Genomic DNA, 13,411 nt, shown 5'->3' with positions numbered 1-13,411 from the left:
TGCTGATTTTCTGACTCACATTGAGTGAGAATCTCTTCCACCTTTGGCTAGGTTCTTCACCCGGTATCTCGGGATTTCAGGTTTACCATTGCATTAGGAGGGTGGACCTAGCATATACCTCTACCTCCCCCTTATTTTTCTGATTCAAAGAAGAGTAGAGCCTGCCGTGGGTGTAAACTGTCAGTAGACTGCAGTGATAGGGGAATTGAAGATGAGAGAGCCTTAATTGAGAGAGACTGTTGCACAAAAAAATGAGACCGCAACAAAAGAAAAAGTGCAAGGAAAGTAGCAGTGAAACAGAGGAAATAGGAGCTGAGATAGCTGTAACTATAGGACACAGTTGTGCAAAGAAGAAAACGCTGCACAGAGTTGATGACCAGGGAAGACAACAGTTGACAGAAAAATAACTGGATTGAAACAGTATTTATTGAGAGAGACAGCTTTAAAGACAAATAAAAGTATGTTGCCAGCTCAGCAGTTTAAGAATTTCCCCACAACAGTTGTAATGCCTTTGTGATTAGAATTCATGCACTGCTTGAAAGATTGCTTGTATTCATTCGAAGAGAGCAGGCTAGGCAGTGAGCCTCTGTTCCTCTGTGTGGTCATAGCACCTTACTTACTACACTTTGCACTGAAATATTTACAACAGTAAAACGTAAGTCAATCAACTGGACTGCCCGCTCGTTTTATTAACACTGGTGTTCCTTATCTTTTTTTTAATCTAAATTGTACTGTAAAGAAATAGGTGCTTTGAATTACTAATGTGGCTCCTCGGAGTAGTGTTGCAGATTTGGCTATCATTTGTTTTGGTATAAAGCAATTTAGGACTCCTCCTTCTAGGACCTCCGTTCTGGCAACCCTCTGAATTTCCCAAGCTGAAGCTAGCCCATCCTCTTCTCATTTTTTGACTTTTGATATAATTGGAATTTCACCCCCTTACATCATGACTTATGCACATCGTCACTTTAGTCCAATGCAGAATCCCATTCCTAGACAAACTTAGCTCTGCAACCCAGACGCCCTAGGGCATAATGTGGTGCTGTCTGCATCAAGCATGGTATCCTCCGTTAAGTGGGAGAAGCAGAGAAATGAGCAGGAAGAAGGAATGGGCAGAATGCAGATTCAAAGCATATCAGTTTGTATGTCAATGTTGGGAGAAAATGTGTACCAGATCAGGAATCATACATGCATTTGTGAAAAACACACTCATCCAAGGGGTTTTTGGCGCTGTATTATAAATGCACAGTACCCGACTCAGTGGTACACATACTCTGGTCACTTTATTTTCCTTAGGGTTCTTATTTTTAATAACAACTTAGATTTACTTCTGCTCCCATTCAGAAATCCTGGTATTGCTAACTGTCTTTTGAGTATTCGGTTTATGTGATTGGTGTTTACAAAGTGCTGGTAGCAACTACTGCTGCCTGCCTGATAGGAACTGTAATAATTAAGAGCAATTTGGAGAAATCACGTATGTGTGTAAAAGAACAGGAGATCAGCTTTCAAAAATGCACACAAAGAAGCATGCAATATCTTAAATTTTTCAACAAAGTTGGTTTATTCAATTTACTTTAACAATGTAAGTAGGGAAATGTCCCTCCTAAAGGTGGAGAACAGCATGTCTGAGATGAAGATTATTTTATGGCAGTCATTTTGAACCGCGCTTATTTTTTTCCAGCTTGGTATTTCTCTACCTCCCGAATTAAATTAAGTTGAACATCTCAATAAGCCGGGGCTTTTGCAGTAGTAACATCTTTTAAATACAAGCATGTAAATAAAACAGCTTGTGCTTTTAATATAAAAATGGTGGTACCCGCACAAACAAGTTCCTTATTTTCATAATTGCAGGGTGTGTAAATCTGGTGTCTGCTATCGAAGTTTCAAAAACAGTTTTGTTACTATTTTTTCTTCTGAGAATGGTGATAGTGGGGCTGGCGAGTTACACCTGTTCAAAGCTTGTTCAAATCGAGAGTCAGAAAGAAAAATATCACCCTTAGTCTACTTTCATTAGCAAGCCATCAAGAGTGCTTCTCCTGTCAGCAGGAGATTCCTTTGTTTTGCAAGCCCCTTAAGGCCCCTGCGCGGTGAAAATGACATTGCGCGTGGCCGCACAGGCACGCAGCTTAGAGGGAACATAGAACCCAGGTAGAAGGTGGATACTATGACGCCGCAGTCGGCAGCAAGCGTACAGAGACACAATGGTTTTACAAACGTCTTTATGCAGCCAAAGAAGGCTGCACACTCCTTTTACATATAATCTGATTCAATAGCACAGCCTCGAAGGGTGGTACACTGCTTTTACACAACACTTGATGCAACAACACAGCCTTGGAGAACAACACACTGGTTTTACACAACACCTGACACAATGTTTCAAACTTCCAACCAAGGTCTCTAAGGAAGAATCTCCCCTTTCAACTGTTTTACAAATTTGGAGAAACTGTTCAAATAAGGCTCTTTAATGAAACAACAGGTATCCTTGAAGGATAAATTGGCGGAAGAGGTTATCCCAGAAGGACTAAAGCAGGCAAAGAAAAGGCCAAGAGTCATAGAGACTCCTGATCCCTAATGCATGAGTAAGAGAAGAAAGCATGGCCGTGGTTCTCATGTATAATCCATCAGCAAATTGATTTAAACAGATTATAAAGATAAATTGGAGAATTTAGGAGGTTGGTGAGCAGAAGCTATCACTGTACCCATCAGTTTGAAAAGAGGTCAGAACCTCGGGAACCCTCACAACAATGACCGACATACCTGGGGCCGTTGGTGTACGGACATCAGACGTCCGCCGTACTAATGGTAGGAATTCTGACCTACTTGTTTCTCTTCTGGAACACTATGAAAAGACTGTCAGTCACAAACAGAAAAAATCTAGGAAAAATGACCTAGACTCCCTTGTAGAAAGCTCTCAGTGTATCAAGTACATTATTTATTGTTTTTACGAAAAGAAAACTCTAACTTTAGGAGTAAAACAAAAAAGTCTGTTGGGCAACTGTGTGAAAAATTGCAGCAACTCAGCAAATTGTAGGTGGTTTTAGAGGACCTCCTGTTGCTCCTCTGAAGACACAGGGATAGCCAGGTTGGTGGAGATCGCTAAATATGGTGGACCGTATGTGGAAAAGTAAATTTTGCCATGTTCTGTGTCCCTACGTGTTCCCTATCTTATGTTATATGTGCATGATTAATATGCATATGTATTCCCTTATGATCGATTAAAGACGCAATTCTAGTTATGTCCAACTCTAGTATGCCAATTTCCAGTTCTCGTGATAGCTACGAGTATTAGGCCTATGTAATCTTCTGTTGCCACGTTTCACAGTGTGCACGTTAATTCAGTAAAAGTCCCCGTTTCTAGGCCTCAAAAGGGCCCGGACACCAGATTCAGCTCCTGTCTCCTGAACCCTCGCTGAGGAGCGATACAGCCCCCACCTGTATCCCTGACCCTTCACTTACCTCCTGCCTCACAGTGCCCGGCTCGGCCTGGCTCTGCCTGCCAGTCTGCCAAGAGTATGTTATGATTCTAGTTATCAGTCCAGCTCTCCTTCTCTGCATTCCTAAGCTACTGAATCGCATCAATAGTTTCAGTCATCGTCTAGCCTTTACGTCTCCATGTAAAGAGAAATACTGTATTAATGGTCATTTAATATTCCTCAACTCGCATTACATGTAGAATAATGCATGCACCAGTCTTAGAGTCTGTTAGCCTTTGCCCTGATAACTTTTGGATTCTATCAACATGTTCTCTAAACATCAGATACTAGATAGTGTTTAGGTACATGTCGCTCTGACTCTCCAGACTTTAGTCTCCTCTTCTAGCGCAGAAGTCATAGCCCCCAGTTTCTCCCTGGTAACACGTCATTGCCAGCTTGCGCGCACCACTAGGTCAGAGGTCCCGGCTCCTTAGGTAGCCCCCTCCATGTTTCCGCCCCATTTATGACATATTCTGTTACGTTTACATCACATGTCTATGTACACGCCTCTTGTTACACCTACTTTCTGCCTTATCTTTCGCGACTACTACAAACCCCGCCCACTGCTACGCCTACTGTATGTACTGCAATGCAATTGTTTTAACTATATATACTTATGCACTGTTATTAAAGTTAGCGCGCTCATTCCAGATCCTGCCCGACAGCTGTCGGGGCCCCCCTGCCAGGCCCTGCCATCCTATTCCCGTGCAGGTTGTCCTGTTGCTGTCCTTTATGCTGTATTAAAACCTGCAAACTCCAGCTACCTCGAATCTTGACTCTTATTTATTGAGCTATCTATTGGTATGAGTATCCTGAAAAATAGTACAGGTATTTAATTATTTATTTACCACATAATGGCGCCCGAATAGGGACTTGCCCTTTCCCCACGCGCCGGAGAAGCCACGCCAGCCCCCTGACCCTCTGCAGCCGTGACGGAACCATACCGTGCACGTGCAGATATTTCTGCTTCAAGTATCCCTCAGGCCCACGGAGGAGACGGAGGTTGCGGTCCAGCATCCAGACGAGGCGGTGGAGGAACGCGGCGAGTCCCGACCAGAGCCCAAGCCGAGAGTCCAAGGTCCGAGGTATCCGGAGGCCCACCCGTAACTGAAGTCCGAAGTTCGTCCGTCCGTCGTCGTAGCAGTCCAGTCCAGTCCGAGGCCTTCCGTTCTTGCTGCCCGGTGAGTACCGTTGCTGGGGTAGTATCTAGACAGGGTCAATCTAATTGTCTCTGGTCCGTGGGTTTGGGTACGCAAATCCAACACGAAGTGTCCACTTAGGTGGGTGCGGGTCCTGACGTGTCTCTTTATGGGACCGGTATGTTTCGTACTGTTTCAGCAGTGCATCTAGTAATTCTAGTAAGTTCTGTTCTCGAGAAATTCATGTGTTTCTGTTCTCAAGTATTCCAGGTAATGTTTCTGTCCGAACTGTTATTTTAAATGTCATTTCTATGTGTTTTCAATGTCGTGGTATGAATGTGTTGTTTTCCAGTAATCATCGTGTTCATTGTGTATAGTATTGTGTCTAGACTCTAGTTCAGCCATGCCTCTGTTCTCCAAGTTACGTCAGTTAAAAACTAGAAAAGGTCTGTTAGAAGAAGCAGTTCCTGTCCCGCCTAGGGACAGTCCAGGTCATTTTATGTATCAAAAGCATGGCATAAGTGCCATATTATATCTAGACTTATGGGTCGAGTACACTAAGGAATTAGAAGAGAAATATAGATGGCCTGTATCAGGCACATGGGATGCCGAGTGCATCATGCGAGTAGAAGAAGCATTATGGAAAAAGAAAGCCAGACAGTCCCAGAAAGATGCCACCGAGTTATGGCGCAAAGAATCTCATAAAAGAACCGAAAAAGAAATCAGAAAGTCAGAATTAAGTAGAGAATCCTCAGAAAGAGCCCAAGAAAGGGAATTAATTGAAATAGGTGAACGAGTTAAAGCCGAACAGTCAGACAGACAGAGGAATGCCCTTATTAAGGGTATGTACCCTCTTCTTGCCGAGGGCTTGCCAAAAGCAACCCCGGAGGCATCCAGTAATTTTCCGCCGCCATTAGTTCCGACCAAGCTACGTCACAAACCGACCGCAGCTGATATTTTTCTCTCGTCCTACTTGGACGACACAGTCCCAGAATATGCAAATCCTGCTCCGCCAGCTCCTGTAAATAATGTAATTCTTGCTCCTCCAGCCACCGGGGCACCTGTTACAGCACCCGTTACGGTACCCCCGGTCCAGCCTACATTACAAGTACCCGCTACACTGGTCACTCTGCCAACACGAAGAGTATCAGTCGACGATTCCAGTTTAGGGGCCGCGGGAGGAGGTCCTCCTGGAACCCCGCCGCCACACAAGCGTGTAATATTAGCCGAGTTACATGAACGTGCGTTACAGCGTACGCCCAAACATCAGTCCGTTGCAGATATCAGTCGAGCTCTTACCGAATGCCGTTATGATCCAGTCCCAGGTGATGATAGTATGGTTATATATTCATTGCGTGTAAGACGGGTGACCGAGTATTTGGACACCCTACCGAATATGAAAGAAGATCTAGACAGAGTATATCGTTTCATTCGTACAGGAACAGACCCAGAAAGTGTTGGCGAAGTTATTTCTCTAAGGAAAGCTGAGATCCAGCTCATGCTATTAAAGTTTCTGATTAATTGTTTAATAAGGGAACAAGATTCTCCGACTAAAGATCCGACCGAAATGAAAGTTCTGACAAGGTGGAGTGATAACATAGCCGAGGGTAAACACAGGACCATCAGTAGTATAGAGAGTATGTACAAGAAAATACGTAAAGAAATAATAAGGTTACACGAACAACGCAAAGAAGCACTAGTAAGCGAGAAAGAAAGTAACTCTGATACCGAAGAGGTAGAAAACGAGAATCCCACCAGAATAGCGTATGTAGGTAAAACTAGACTTTCCGACCGACATTCACGTCTAGACTACAAGAAAACTGTTCCTCTTCCAGCACCAGAACAAGGTTCTCTAGAGCAAGTATTTCAGGCTACCGATCACATTCTGAAATCACGAATCGGTTATAGTGAACTTAGTACTATGCATGAACAAGAACTAGCCCCATCAGCAGTCCGATGGGCTACTGATTCTACCACTTTTCCAGACGAAATAGTGGCACAAATGTTTCTGAAACTGCCTCCAGCCGAGCAGCGACTGGTGGGTATGTATATGATCCAGCACCTCATCACTCTGTATGAGGGTCAGCATTCTGATCCAGGTCCGTTACATGATGTCCTGAACGAGCTACTCCAGTATAGATGGAAAGGTCTAGGTACCGATTTAATTAGTGTCATTCTAGAACAGCGCCACAAATACCGAACGTTTCTGAATCCGCATTTTGTTCATGTCTCACCTCCAGAAAGTAAACCATTCTACATAGATAGACAGCATCCGTTACGAGAAGTACACCCAGTTAGGATACCAGCTGGTGAAATGCAACGAGTATTTGTTTACACCCCGATTACAAAGATGGAACTCTTAGAGATGAAAAGGTTAATTCCCTGTCACGATAAAGATCCAGCAGGGTTCCACCGTGAATTAAAAGACATGCTCCGTATGGGAGAATACACGTATCCAGATATCATTAAAATGTTAAAGGTTCTGTTGCCTGCGGGCACATATGAAAAACTCAAGGAAAAAGAATGGGAGGTGGGAGAGAAAAAGATAGATTGGGCAGCTCTAGAAGCTGAAGAAAATACACGTGTACCAGGTACCGGTCTAGGAGACAAATGTAAGGAATTACCTGAACTGTTAATACAAGTTTTGCCAAGATTACTAGCCACGAAAAAAGAAGACTGGGATGCAATCTCAGCCTGTAAACAGAAACCAGACGAAGATACTAGTGATTTTTATTCTAGATTCGAGAAATGCTTTAGCATTAACAGTGGTCTCAAGACGAGTAGTGAGTCATACCCTCATCTTTTTGTTACTAAACTAGTCGAGAATTCAAGTGCACAAGTTAAAAACCGAGTTTTGAAAGTCGAAAGTACCTGGCAAGCTAATACTCCGTCCCAAATGCTTCAGATGCTTCAGTATCACCAGAATAGAATCAGAGAAGAGCAAGATCATGAAAGGAAACGTATGAAAGACACGAAAATGAAAGTATTAGTTGCACAAACTGTTCCTCAAGACAGTCAGAAGAGGGGTACGAATCAAGCCAGTCCTCCTGCAGTTCCTGTTAAAGGGACCTGCAATTATTGTAAACAGCCAGGTCATTTTATAAATGAGTGTGCAGTTCTGAAACACAATATAGCTACCGGTAAGACTAAAGAAAGACCACGTCCGCCTAGACAAGAACAAGTTTCACAGACTTCTCAGTTACCACAGAATGCACAACAGACAGTTACAGTACCGCAGCCTATTGCTGCAACACAGCATGTTACACAGCAGATGTACCAGTATGCACAGTCCGAGTATCCAGAGTACCAGCAGTATTCATGAAACAGCCTAGAGAGGGAGGTAGGCTTGCCTCTCATCGAGATACCTGTAGATCAAGAGGGTCCCTATGTTCACAGTCAAGTATTAGGGAAGGACAGAAAGTTTCTGATTGATACAGGGGCAAGTAGGACTACTATCAGTCATGACGAGGTTCCAGGGGCTCCACTCTCAGGCTCAAGAAATGTTTCCCTTGGATTTTCAGGAAAGCCTATTGTTAACGAGATTTCTAAACCAGTTACTCTAGAAGTAGGTCCATTGTCCCGAACTTCTGACCTGTTACTTACAAAATCATGTCCAGAAAATTTGTTAGGTATTAAGACATTGAAAGAATTAGGTGCAGTTATTTGTTGCTCCCCAGAAGGAATACGTTTGTTTTTACGTGACTTTAAGGGTCACTATGTATTACGTGATTTTGATCCAAGATTACTGAATGTTCCGCAGCATCTATGGGCACAAGGTCCAACTGATGTTGGTTTTATGCAGATCACACCCCATCGTGTGACTCTTAAGCCAGGTGTAGTGTTACCACGAATCAGACAGTACAGATTGCCACCTGAGGCTGTAGCAGCCTTATCCAAAATTATTGACGAGCTCATTGCTCAAGGAGTGGTTGTAGAAACTGACTCCAATGTATGTAATTCTCCTATCATTCCAGTCATGAAACGTACTGATCCAAATGCACCTCCAGTATATCGATTAGTGATTGACCTTCGAGAACTTAATAAATGTATCATTCCCCAGTACCCAGTTGTTCCAGATATCTCTTCCCTATTGACAGCCATTGATTCTGAAGCTACGTTTTTCACAGTCATAGACCTCAAGAATGCATTTTTCAGTGTCCCCATTCATCCAGACAGCCAGTTCCTTTTCGGATTCTGTTTAAATGGAAGGAGCTATAAATTCACACGAGCTCCTCAAGGTTTCACAGAAAGTCCTAGCATTTACAGTCAAGCACTTAAGAGACAACTAGACAATATTCACATGCCAACTGACACTGCCCTGCTCCAGTATGTCGATGATCTACTGATCACAGCCCGTTCTGAACGTGACTGCGAGCGAGCGTCACTTACAGTTCTGTATTTCCTAGCCGAGATGGGGCACAAGGTGTCCCCTTCGAAGCTTCAATTCTGTGTCCAGCAAGTGATCTATTTAGGCCACTTACTGTCCAAGAGGGGTAGGCAGTTGACACCTGACCGTATCCAGTTAATAGCGAGTCTTCCTCAGCCCAAGACCCAGAAAGAGGTACGAGCTTTTATCGGCCTCACTTCTTATTGCCGACAATGGATTCCCCAGTATGCATTTCTAGCCAAGCCACTGATACAGTTAACGACACAGGAGGCAGCCGTATCGACTGTCCTCCCTTGGACATCTGAACATACACTTGCTTTTAATGAATTAAAGAAAGCCTTATGCCAAGCTCCTGTTCTAGCTACACCGAACTACAGTAAGCCTTTTACACTTTTTGTTACAGAACGTGAAGGTACAGCATTATCTGTTCTCACACAAGATCAAGCAGGACAATACAAGCCCTGTGCTTATTTTTCTAGCACATTAGATCCAGTAGCCCAGGCTCTGCCTGCGTGCCTCAAGTCAGTTGCAGCCACAGCACTAGCTATCAGACAAAGTGACTCCATAGTATTAGGACATTCCCTGACAGTACAAGTTCCACACTTCTTTTAAACCGAACACAGACTCAGCACTTGACAATTGCACGTTTAACAGGTTATGAATTGACACTGTTCCAGCCACACATAGAAATCAGACGCTGCAACGTTCTAAATCCTGCTACACTGTTACCGTCAGTTACTTAAAATCCTGCCACACATGATTGTGTGGAAGTTGTTAACACTATGACAAAGCCAAGACAAGACCTGACAGATATCTCATTACCAGATCCCGACCTGACACTTTATGTGGATGGTTCATGTATGAGAACAAGTACAGGAGAACTAGTAGCCGCGTATGCAGTGACTACTGAAACTGAAGTTATAGAGACACACCGTATTGACACTCTGTCCGCTCAAGCAGCAGAGCTAGTCGCTCTGACCCAAGCCTGCATACGTGCCAAGAACCTGAAAGTTAACATTTACACAGATTCACGTTACGCATTCGGAGTCGTACACGACTTTGGAGTGCTCTGGCAAGAAAGAGGTTTTATGACTTCTCATGGAACCAAGATCCAGCATGGTCTTCTTATACAAGCTCTGTTAGAAGCAATACATTTACCGACAGCTATCGCTATCATGAAGTGCAAAGCACATACGAAAGTCACTGACATTATTTCCCAAGGTAATGATCTAGCTGATCAAACAGCCAAGCTTACAGCCCAGACTCCAGACATTCCAGTCAACACGACACTGACACATACTCCAGATCAGACTATATGTATGACAGTTAAGGACCCCACACAAGACGTCATAGATATCCAGTCACATGCTACTCCCGATGAAATCAAGAAATGGTCCGAACAAGGAGGGGTCCAAACAGATCAAGGATGGTTGACGAAAGGAAAAGCCACATGGTTTCTCCCCGACTCAATGGTTCAAGTCATTATCAATACCGCACATAGTCCTGCACATTTAGGAGAAAAAGCTATGTTAGACAGTATCCAGAACATTTGGTTCAACAAGCATTTACGAGCTGCAGCCAAGCAGAAAGTCCATACCTGTATGATATGTTGTCAGTTCAATCCAGGTAAAAGTGTCCCGGTGGAACAAGGGGGATTTCAGCCTCCTGACCACCCTTTTGAAGTCCTCCAAATGGATTATATCCAGATGGAGCGATGTCGAGGTTTCAAGTATGTCCTTGTAGTTGTATGCGCTTTGTCCAGGTGGACAGAGGCATATCCAGTTCCAGATTACACAGCCGCGACCACTGCCAAGCAGCTGGTTCGTGAATTTTTCCCCCGTTATGGACTCCCTAGGGTCGTGTATTCAGACAACGGCCAGCCATTCTCATCAGAGATAATGAAGCATGTTTCCCTTCTGTTAGGGTACCAGTGGAAGTTTCATTGTGTACGCCATCCTGAAGCAGCAGGTCTCGTAGAGAGACATAATCAGACCCTGAAAATCCGTCTTGCCAAAATCTGTAAAGAGAACGGTGTAGACTGGCTAGTAGCTCTGCCAGTCGCCCTATTTTATATGCGCATGGTCGCACATTCCAGATCAGGTCTGTCCCCTTATGAGGTCGTATTCGGCCGCCCCCCGAACATGTGGGGTACACCTAGACCCCGAAGTATTACAGATGTTTCCAGTAATATGCTGACAGATTACCTAGCTTCCTTGATGTCTGCCCTACACTCTTGTCGTTCACAGGTTGCCGCCGCATTTCCAGACAATACCGAGGTGAAACCGCATGAAATCGCTCCAGGGAGTTTGGTCCTTGTCCGGAATTTTGATCGTTCAAGTCCACTGGAGCCTCGCTGGAAAGAACCGAAGCTAGTCCTTCTGACCACCCGTACGGCCGTGAAGTTGGAGGGCCGTAAGGGTTGGGTCCATCTGTCTCATGTCAAGAAATTTCACGGACTCCGTAACAAGAATTTTAATGACATTTCTACAGACATTTCCTTTTCTAAAGACTGCCAGAGCTTTAAAAACTGCCCTATTCTCAAGGACTGTCCCGCTACAAACTTTGATTCCAAACCTCCCCTGTTAGAGGAAACTCCGCAGCAGGAGTATAAAAAGAAGCTCCGGTCTAGTAAAATAAGTCAGCCAGTTTAATTGTCTAAGTCCCCCTCGGGTGAAACGGTTAGACAGGTTTCTGACATGTATGAGATAGACCCCCATAGTGAGAGAGTTAGTCAAAACTCTATCAGATGTATCATTATTTTATGTTTTCTTCTATTTCTGAGTTTGATGGTTACCTGCACAAGTTATGCATTGCATTTATGTTTTCCAATTTCTCATGTAAATAAGTTTTCTAATGCTACAGTAGAGCACACATTCAGTGATCTGCCTCCTCACGAGCTATCCTATCATCTTGCTATGCGCAATAATACATTCATTAGAATGTTACACTATTCACACCAGACCAGCAATGCCACTAATTGTTGGGTGTGTGGTCGACTCCCCCCTTTCCAGACACCAAAGGGAGTTCTGCCACTCTTTCCTTATCCGTTTTCACATAATGGTTCGTGTGGAGCATGGTCCACGTTAACGTCATCCTCAACTGATATGTCCCTTCTGAACAGTACATGTTTTCCAGACAAGCAAGGTCTCACCCATAGAACCGGGTTAGATCTAGAAAATGAAGTTTATAATTTAGGTAATTATTCTTCGAACTTTATGGTCCTGAATGTTCAGTCTGATACCACTCCAGATTTACCTGCAATTTCAGTATTACCAGTCAAAGGCGAATTATGTGTCTGAAAGAATGGTTCTGCACATGTAGGACATAGTGATTGTACTACTATTGTCAAGTATAGTGACAGTGGGAAATCTATTTTCAAAGCCTCACGTCATTCATATTTTGTTTGTGGTCAGACCGCATATGTTTGTCTGCCCCTCGATTGGGATGGAACCTGTTATATTGCCTTCCTACTGCCACCAGTTTTCCTAGCCCCATCTGATTATCATAGAAACACCCATCTAGTACACATTAGACATAGAAGGGAGATCGAGTCCCCGATTGTCGATCAAACTGAAACTACTCTAGAACAGTATCAAGATTTCAATAAAGGATTCTTCTTCTTTATAGGCCCTGTCCAGAATAGTAAGTTAATCCATAGGTTAACCAGAACCCTTGAAGCAGTAGTGAATGAGACTACTTCTGCTCTAGGTAACTTAACTGAAGAGCAATCTGCTATGAGATTTGTTGTGCTCCAAAATCGTCTCGTTCTTGACGTCATACTGGCCGATAGAGGAGGAGCATGTAGAGTCATCGGATCTAGTTGCTGCATTTTCATTCCTAATAACGCGCCGTCTGTTTATTCAGCTATAACCAGACTTCATAAAATTGCCCATCAGTTACACCAGAATCCAGGCACCTGGACATGGTCCGGTTGGCTCTGGAGTATAATTTCTGCCTGGGGATGGAAAGTATTGTCATTCCTAGGTATAGCAGTAATGATCATTTTCAGTTGCTGCCTCTGTTTACAATGTGGCCCTGCAATTTGCGGCATTTGTGCTACATCCTGTATTCCAAGTCCTAGTCCTAAGTCCCGTTCCAAGACAATTCGAGACGAGCAAATGATACTGTATGAAATGATAGATGGTATCATGAATATTGATGTTTCCTGATGGAAACGTAGTGACAAGGAGGGAATGTGGAAAAGTAAATTTTGCCATGTTCTGTGTCCCTACGTGTTCCCCATCTTATGTTATATGTGCATGATTAATATGCATATGTATTCCCTTATGATCGATTAAAGACGCAATTCTAGTTATGTCCAACTCTAGTATGCCAATTTCCAGTTCTCGTGATAGCTACGAGTATTAGGCCTATGTAATCTTCTGTTGCCACGTTTCACAGTGTGCACTTTAATT

The sequence above is a fragment of the Lissotriton helveticus genome, chromosome 1_1 (genome assembly GCF_964261635.1).
Source record: "Lissotriton helveticus chromosome 1_1, aLisHel1.1, whole genome shotgun sequence".
In the NCBI taxonomy this organism is placed as follows: domain Eukaryota; kingdom Metazoa; phylum Chordata; class Amphibia; order Caudata; family Salamandridae; genus Lissotriton; species Lissotriton helveticus.
Note: the sequence above shows the minus strand (reverse complement) of the source record.